Genomic DNA, 9,170 nt, shown 5'->3' on the forward strand with positions numbered 1-9,170 from the left:
AGGTAAAATGTGAGAGCAGCGATAAGAGAAAGTGGAACAAGGAAGAAGCAACTCCACAGCCATAGTCTTGGGCACAATCCAGCAAAATCAGCCATGACCCCCCCAGTCCCAGCAATGCCAAGGGGCTTCAGTTAGCCATGCCTAAGGGTAGCACCGGACTTTCAGTGGGAATTAGTCTTGACTAACATTTCCTGTGCCCTCAATGACTTCATTTCATTCTGATGCATTGGTTTACTTATTTCTGTACTACAATAAAGGTACAAAGCACTTTATTGAATAAGCAAACTAGACAGATCCCTGCCCCAAGGAGTTGCAATGTAAATTTTGCCAGTGGGAGCAATGACACAGGAAGATGAGGAAATGCACACAGACTATGGCAGGTCCTACTTCGTTTTGGTCAAGGAGGTGCGTTTTAAAGCTGACCGAAGGTGGTGCCAATTCTGTAGAAAACGTTAACGCAATCTGCCCTCTCCTCATGTGGTCCCAGGCTTTCCAACTAGCATTAAGGGATAATTAAAAACAAACAAACAAACATCTCCCACAGGGCTGTGGAACAGGGCAGGAGACTTTGGGGCAGTTCAGAGTGGTAGAGTCAAGAATGTACATGTGAATAAAGTCATCCATGAATGGATTCCTGAAAAGGCTTTAAAAGACAACCCCTCCGGCTGGGGTTTCCCATGTCTGTAACTGCACGCCACATGGTAGCTTTCGAGAAAGTGTCCAAGGGAGCTGGGAGCTCTTCCGTTTTAATTATTCCAGAGCAAAAACTTCTGGAAAGACAAAGAATGTTGGGAAAAGAGTAATCTTTAAATAAATAGTGCTCTATAACAAGAATCGTTCATAGTTTTAATAGGTGAATTTAAAAAGAGAGGTTTATTTAGCTGGTGCCCACGTCTGCACGAAATATTCAGATTAATCCATTCACATTTGGGAGAAGCCTTCAGTGTACACAAATGCATATTTCTCATGCTTGTTGTGGTTTGACTTACTCTTGGGCTCCGCTAACGGACTCCCCTCCCGGCACCTTCCGTTCAGGCCAACTGCCCGTCCCTTTGGACTCCTTTCACATCATAACATTCTGTGGCTTGGTAGAATCTTGGGGTTACCGTGGGGACAGCAGTAATCCAGTCCATAAGGTCCCAGTTCCATGGGTCCCTTTTTACTGGAAGCTGGCTTGAGTCAACTCCTCAGAACAGGTTGCTCTGAGGACTTGTCAAAATATTTTGCCTTGATAATACTGGCAAAGTTGCTTAAAGAGATCAGAACTATCAATTTCATCATCATCATCGTCGTCGTCATCGTCGCCCATCCTATTGCCAGCACATGCATATTAAGACAGCAAAGTCTTAATATGGTGCTGACAAGAGTATAATGTTGGTACGAGGTGGACCTTGCTGAGAACGTTCCACTATTGGGACAACCACCAAAAGGGCTTTTTTCCTTGTTGCCATCTCTTGGACTTCCCTTGGAGAAGGTATTCAGAGGGTAAGTGTCTTGAGCATCAACCCCTCACAAAAACACAAAAACCCTTTATGGGAGCCTTGTGAGGAGCACTGAAATGATGTCTGTGAACACTCAAGACCAGCTAAATCTATTCAATTGCCCTAAGGGCTGACAGTTGCTCAGGCTGATCAAGAGGTACAATTGTTAATTCCCCTGCCCATTTCATTTGTGTTATAGATCAAGCCCCAAATCCACAGCCACAGGAAGGCTCAAACCGTCAACCTCAGAGCATCCCAGTGGTGACTGCCAGCTCTACAGTGGGAGGAGGTCCTCACAACATCTATGGAACATCCATGCCATGTCTGAGCTCCGCCTGGCTGCAGCCTTCAATCTCAGCTCTGCCCATCCGGCTGAACCCAGGGAGTGCCAGCACCTACAGCTCCCTGCCTCCACAAACATCTCACCTGCAGGGAGTTTTGAGGAATCAGAATCAGCTGCAGATTCCCAGCTCAGCAGTTCTTTACCCTCCTGCCCATGGGTGGGGAGCCACTGGCCACCTCCCTGGGCCGTTCTATGGGGCACCAACATCTCAGTACAGAGGCCTTCCCAGTGCCAGCCCCGTGGAGCAGCTGTATGCCCCCTCCCACCTCCATCCTGGGGCCAGTCTTCAGCTAGTGCAGATACAGCCTCCCAGGCAAGGACATGTCCAGCCAGCCTCTTTCCAGCCTCTGTACAACCATGTGACCTTGGCCTCCATACCTTTTAGAGAGAGGAATCCCGTCGTTCAGGCGGACAGAGCTGTCCCTGCATCACCAGCCCCAAACAACAAAGTGGTTTTGGTTCTCAAAGAGGTGGAGCCACGAACCGTTGTGACACCTGCTCCAGACAGAGGGTGTTACGCAGCACCATCAAAACCCAGCAATGCCAGAGCAACAGAAGCAGGCGCCACAGGTATGGATGACCTTTGCAAGGAGTGCAAGTCCATAGGGACACCCATCCCAGGCCCAATTTACATAGCTGATGATGGCAGCTCTCCAGCTGCAAAGCCAAAGGATAAGGGGAAAAACAAGAGGCGAAAATCTCAGACCAGTAAGTGCAAAAGTCCAGATGATGGAAAACTGAGCCATGAAGGGAGGGCGCATGAGATTATCAGCAAACGAAAATGTAATGATCCCGGATCGAAAAACGTCAGCAAAATCCCCAGGATCTCTGTGGAGCCAGGAGCCAGTAAATTGAATTCTGATAAAAGCCAGTCCAATAATCTACCTTCAAAGGCACCTCAGACTAAGGGGAAAAGAAAAGTGGTTTCATTTGAAGGAGAACTTTTACAAAAAAGCCCTGGAACAAATCGGGAGTCACATATATCTAAACACTCAAAATATGAGGGAACAGAAAGCACTCTGGGATGTGAGGAAAAATGGACCAGCCACAAGCATGAGAACAAGACACTACAGCATGTGCTATCTGAGGCAAAGGGAGGGAAAAAGCTTCCCCAGAAGAGAGACCAAACATTGCCAAAGAAGGGGAAAATAGAAGTCTCCGTATCCGGACCTGATCTTTTGAGAAAACTACAGAAAAGTCTTGAGGTAGACCTGAGCAGTTCCCAATCCAACAATTTGCAGACAGGTAAGAATGATTCAAAGTACGGGGGAAATCAGTCACAAGGCAAAGGCAAGGCAAAGGTAGACGTGAATCTCCCTGCGGTTAAAGGGGTAAAAAAAGATGCCCAAATGGAACGGGAAAAGGCTTTGGAGCAAATGCCTAGGCGCAATCTAGCTTTGCGCATGATGGACTCTGTGCAGGTCTTCTACCCCCTGGGGAAGAACAAAGCTCCATCCCCCCGTATTAAGAAGATTCCTCCAATTAGTTCTTCCAGCACAATCCCCGAAAAGCCGTCCACCGCAACAGCAAGACCTCCGTCTAAACCACTTGCAAGGCCGCCACCGAGCTCACTATCCAAAGCACCACCTGGCTCCTTGCCAAAGGCCCCATCCAGTTCACTGACGAGACAACAACCAGCTTTACTGGCTAAGCCACTGGTACAGCCAGTGAGGAAGCCAGGGCCGAAACTGATGCTTGACCCATCATTCCTGCAACCATATGAGCCAAAGCCATCGTCCTCTCAGGTCTCCCAAGCCAGCGGGCGGAGAGCGCAGGCCAGAGGGGCTGGGAAATCAGCTGGTCTCTCTTCCAGGCCAGCTGTTGTTGTAGCAGGATGCGGGTGGACACCCATCAGCGCGTGCTCCTCGACGCTCGTGAAACGTCAGCCTCCGGGTGACGACCCTTCTGCATCCCCACCGTACGAAGGGGCGACATTCATCCCGTGGAGAACGCCCCCTGATGACCTGGAAATTTCGGAACCTATAACAGAAGAACAACGACCCATCAGAGAAATGATGAAGCGACGAGCTCAGAGGGAGAGGGAGGAGGCAGCGCGCTGGACATCGGTGGGGCGAGTGCAGTTTTTTGTGGCGCGGGAGAAAGAAATGGACATATCCATTCGGTACGGCTACCCTCGGCGGTAATGAGCACAAGCACCCCGCTTTATTGACCAGGAGGGCGAACAGAAGAGTCACTTTTTCATAATTTCCCTTTTTGCACTAAACTGTCATCTTAATTATGAATCTTATTGTTGTTTTTATATAAGGGCCGGTAAAATGTCCGTATCTGCTTCAGTTCAGTATATTAAAAGCTTGAAAGCAGTATATTAGAAGCATTGGACTGGCTTCTATACTAGGACTTATTGTATGTTTATATCTCCTTTACATAGTTCAGTGTTTAAATCTATAGCTGGGCTCCTTAATGTTTAGATCAATTTTCCTACTAGAGATCATAATGGGACATATAAATTAATATTTATATATGCATTTATTATTATTATTTACCTTAGGTGCTTGCTCTATTGCTTTATTCAATTTATATCTTTATGCCTAGTTTTTATTTAATAACACTTTTTACATTCTATGAATGAAACTTGTTTCTACTACTTTTGAAGATCATTTTATATTATATAATTGTATATTTATATACACATAAAATAATATTAGTATTATAAAAGTATTGTTGAATAAAGTTAATATTATGATCTTTTTATATGCTTTACACTTAATATTTCCTACTAGTTATGTTACTTTAAACAATTTCATATGAATTGCATTACAGGCATGAAAGTGATTCATATTCTAGGTTATATTTTAATGTATTAAAATCTTTGTTTGTGGATTATGTTAAAAATGATAAAAGTAGTTAGTAGTTTAGGGTGGATTCCTGCATTGAGCAGGGGGGTTGGACTCGATGGCCTTGTAGGCCCCTTCCAACTCTGCTATTCTATGATGCTATGATTCTATGATTCTATGCGTTGCAGCAGGTAGCGTTTCACAGGGGCCACAGTTATCTTCAAGTTTGTTGCTTCCAAACCTTAAAAAAGAATGGTCCTATCCTCATGTGAACACAAGCACCTTTCAATCCCAGTTGTGCTAAATCAGGAGTCCCAGGTTTTGGGGGCCTGTGGGCACATCTGGCCTTTGAAAAATGCTCTCTGTGAGTGGCTAGTTACAAACTGGATGCCGGAGGGGGAAGTGGCCAGTCAAAACACCTTGGGAGTGGAACTTTCTGTCTCATAAGAACATCAGAAGAGCCCTGATGCTGGATCAGACTGAGGGTCCATCTAGTCCAGCACTCTGTTCACACAGCCAAGAACCAACAAAGCAGGACATGGTGCAACAGCACCCTCCCACCCATGTTCCCCAGCAACTGGTGCACACAGGCTTACTGCCTCGGATACTGGTAGTACATAGCCATCAGTACTAGTAGCCACTGAAAGCCTTCTCCTTCAGGAATTTATCCAACCCCCTTTTAAAGCCATCCAAATTGGTGGCCATCATTACATCTTGTGGTGGTGAATTCCATAGTTTTAACTATGCACTGTGTGAAGTCTTTTTATTTATCCTGAATCTCCCACCAATCAGCTTCATGGGGTGACCCCATTGGGTTCTAGTATTTTGAGAGAGGAAGAAAAATGTCTCCCTCTCCACGTTCTCCACACCATGCATCATTTTGTACACCTCTGTCACGTCTCTTCTTAGCCTCCTTTCTGCCAAGCTAAATAATCCCAGTTGTTGTAAACTTCTGTCATAGGGCAGATGGTCCAGCTCCTTGAGCATTTTAGTTGCCCCTTTCTGCGCTTTTTCCAGCTCTATAATATCATTTTTAGGTGCAGTGACCAGAACCGTACACAGTATTCTAAGTGTGGTGACACCATAGATTTGTATAAAGGCAGTATAATACTGGCAGTTTTATTCTCAATCCCTTTGCTTATAATGCCTAACATGGAGTTTGCCTTCTTTACAGCAGCCGCACACTGGGTAGATATTTTCATCGAGCTTTTCCACCACAATCCCAAGATCTCTTTCTTGTTCGGTCACTGCCAGCTCTAATCCCATTGGGTTATACTTGAAGTTGGGTTTTTTTTGCCCCAACGTGCATCACCTTACACTTGCTTACATTGAACCCCATCTGCCATTCGGACGCCCACTCTCCCAGCTTGGAGAGATCCCTTTGGAGCTCTTCACAATCCCTTTGTGTTTTAACAACCTAAAATAATTTGGTGTCATTGACAAACTTGGCCACTTCACTGCTCACTCCTAATTCCAGATCATTTATGAACAAGTTGAAAAGAATTGGTCCCAATCCCAATCCCTATGGGACCCCACTATTTACTTCCCTCCATCGGGAGAATTGACCATTTATTCCTACTCCCTGCTTTCTGTCCTTTTAGCTTCATCACACCAGGGTTATACTGTGCAATCACTGCGAATTGCGTGCAAAGGACTCTGAAGTTTTCCAGTTTATAATCTGCTTTGACCGTGAAGTACTCCCATGCATCCTACTTTAATTGTGCTTCATATATAAAAGAATCGTCCTATTTTGCTACCTCTTTAGGAGCGAATCTTTTATTGTTCTCTGAACGGCCACTGGGGGCGCAGGATGATTTGAAATATTTAAAGTACAAATTAAACAAAAGCTTACATCTGCGTAAGTTTTAAAGCTAAAGACACCAAAATAGGCACAGTAACAGATATTAAGGAGGGCTTTAAGCATACCAAATTTGAATCAGATTGGGTCATCTGTTGATTTATTATTATTTTTTTACATTTCTCCTTTCCTGGTATGCAAAGGATCTTAAGAGTGCTGCTGCCCGGGGTGAGATTTAGCTAACAACAACAATGACAGATTTACACTATGGGGATAATTTGAGGGAAATGGGTACGTGGGATGAAGACCTTAAAATACTGGGAGAATAAAAGGGTCTTCACCTGGCATCTAAAAGAATATAGTGAAGGTGCCAGGCGAACCTCCTTAGGGAGCTCATTCCACAGCCGGGGTCCCACAGCAGAGAAGGCCCGACTCCTGGTATCCATCTGCCTCACTTCCGTTGGCAGGGGCACACGGAAAAGGACCCCTGAGGATGACATTAGGGTCCGGACAGGTACGTACATATGGGAGGAGGCATTCCTTCAGATAGCCTGGCCCCAAGCCATTTAGGGCTTTAAATGTTCATACCAGCACTTTGAATCAGGCCCGGACCTGGACTGGCAGCCAGTGAAGCTGGAAAAGGACTGGCGTGATGTGGTCTTGTCGGCCAGTCTCTGTTAGGAACCATGCTGCCCTGTTTTGTACCAGTTGAAGTTTCCGGACTGTTTTCAAAGACTACCCCACGTATAACACGTTGCAGTAATCCTAATGAGAGGTTATGAGAGCATGGATAACTGTAGCTAGGCTATCTCCGTTAAGATAAGGGTGCAGTTGGTATATCAGCCTAAGTAGATAAAAGGTGCTCTTTGCCACTGAGTTCACTTGTGCCTCAAGTGACAGCTCTGGATCCAAGAGCACCCCCAAACAATGAAGCCGATCCTTTAGGGAGAGTGCAACCCCCTTCAGAACAGGGTGAACATCACCTAGCAAGACAGGCGAACCACCCGCTAACAGTACCTCCGTCTTGACTGGATTGAGTCTCAGGCCGTAGCTAGACCTAAGGTTTATACCAGGATCATCCCGGGTTCGCCCCTGCCTGAGCACTGGATCCCCTGTGTGTCACCTAGATGAACAGGTCTGACCCCTGGACGATCCAGGGATAAACCTTCAGTCTAGCTATGGCCTATGGCTTGCCGCTAACCTAGATGTAAAGGAGGAAGCAGAATCACAATGAGAGCAAGGAAGAACCAAACACTCTTATCCGCTTTCAACTGTCTCAAAGCACACCGAAGAGCCAACAATACAAACTCCAAAAGTGGGATGGGATCCCTGAGTGCGTTCAAGCTCAAGCTTTGCTTGTTGACTAGAATTTCTCTTTTTGAAACGCAAAAGGTAGGTTTCTCAGCATCGATTTCGGGGCGCCCCAAATCGCAGTCAGGGCGTCCCAAACGTTAAGTGTGGATCCGCCCCGAAAGGACCTCCAGATCCTCCTGTTTTGAGGGCTGAGTGATATGCAGAGATATCCCAGGATAGTCCCTGCCACCCAAGATTAAACCCCCACCCCCGTGTGTCTGGGCATGCTGGGCTGCAGTCCCCCATTTTTATTTTCTAAGAATGCCTGTGGGGTCCACATCGGATTCTTGGGCAAGATGATGCTGGAAGGCTATCTTATTTTGCAGCATGCCAGTCTCCTAGTTTTAAAAAAAAACACCACCTTTCTAAATTAACATCTTTTTTAAAATATATATATCAGGAAGTGTAGGGAGATTGGCAGGCACTATGTCGTAGACCCCAGTATTAGTGCCTAACCTACATTTCTCCAAGTTATTCTCCTCTTGTGCTGGTCTCACCCAACTCCCATTAAGAGAATGCACACCATCATGTTGGAAGTGGCTTCCTGGCCTCGTCTGTCAGGGGTGCAGATATTGCAGAAAGAATTTAAACACTGCCTTTAAGAGTACAGTTTTCTACCTCCCTCCCTCTCTCTCTCTCTCTCTCTCTCTCTCTCTCTCTTTGTCACTACTTATGTTAGTCACATTTTTTTGACTGGAGATGTCCATTGCAAAGTTCAGAAAAGTGCGAATTTCAAAGGATAATGGATTTTCAGTTTGGTTTGTGTATTCCTTTAAAAGTGCAATATTAGGCAAAGTCTCCTAAACACTGCCTTTAAGGGTACAGTTTTCTCCCTCCCTCTCTCTCTCTCTCTCTCTGTCTCTGTCTTTCTCTCTCTCTTTCTCTCTCTAGGTTTGGTTTAAGAACCGGAGAGCCAAGTGGCGGAAGAAGGCGCGCCACCAGCAGACGGAGCTCTGCAAAGGCCCTTCGGCTCGCAGCTCAGCGGTTTGCCTGGGAGCCCTTCTGAGGACCTCTACCCAAGCTATGCCTACAGCTCCTGGGCCCCCAAGGGACTGCATGCCACCCCCATGCATGGCAAAGGGTTCCAGCTCTTCAACTCCATGAACCTCGATTCCTTTCCACCCCAGGGTGTGTTTCCTGGAGCTGCAGGAGCCTCCGTGCCTGGCGTCCCCTCTCTGGAGTCCTTCAACAGCCTGGCAAGCCCTCCTGGGCCTGCTGTCTCAAACGTATGGCACTGGTGCTTCTTCCCCGTACATGTACAGGGACCCCTGCAGCGCAAGCCTGGCTGGGTTGAGGCTCAGAGCGAAACAGCCCCAGCTGCCGCCCCTCAACTGTGGCTCTCCTCCAAAGCCAGCCGTCACCCCAGCTCCAGCCAGTATAATTTGGACAGGCCAGTGTGA

At 46.6% G+C, this 9,170-nt stretch overlaps 1 pseudogene; it reads left to right on the forward strand.

Annotated features, from left to right (window-relative positions):
• The first annotated feature begins 339 nt into the window (after positions 1 to 339).
• On the forward strand, positions 340 to 9,170 carry LOC134407602 (pituitary homeobox 3-like; annotated as a pseudogene).

This window comes from Elgaria multicarinata, chromosome 12 (assembly GCF_023053635.1).
Source record: "Elgaria multicarinata webbii isolate HBS135686 ecotype San Diego chromosome 12, rElgMul1.1.pri, whole genome shotgun sequence".
NCBI lineage: Eukaryota > Metazoa > Chordata > Lepidosauria > Squamata > Anguidae > Elgaria > Elgaria multicarinata.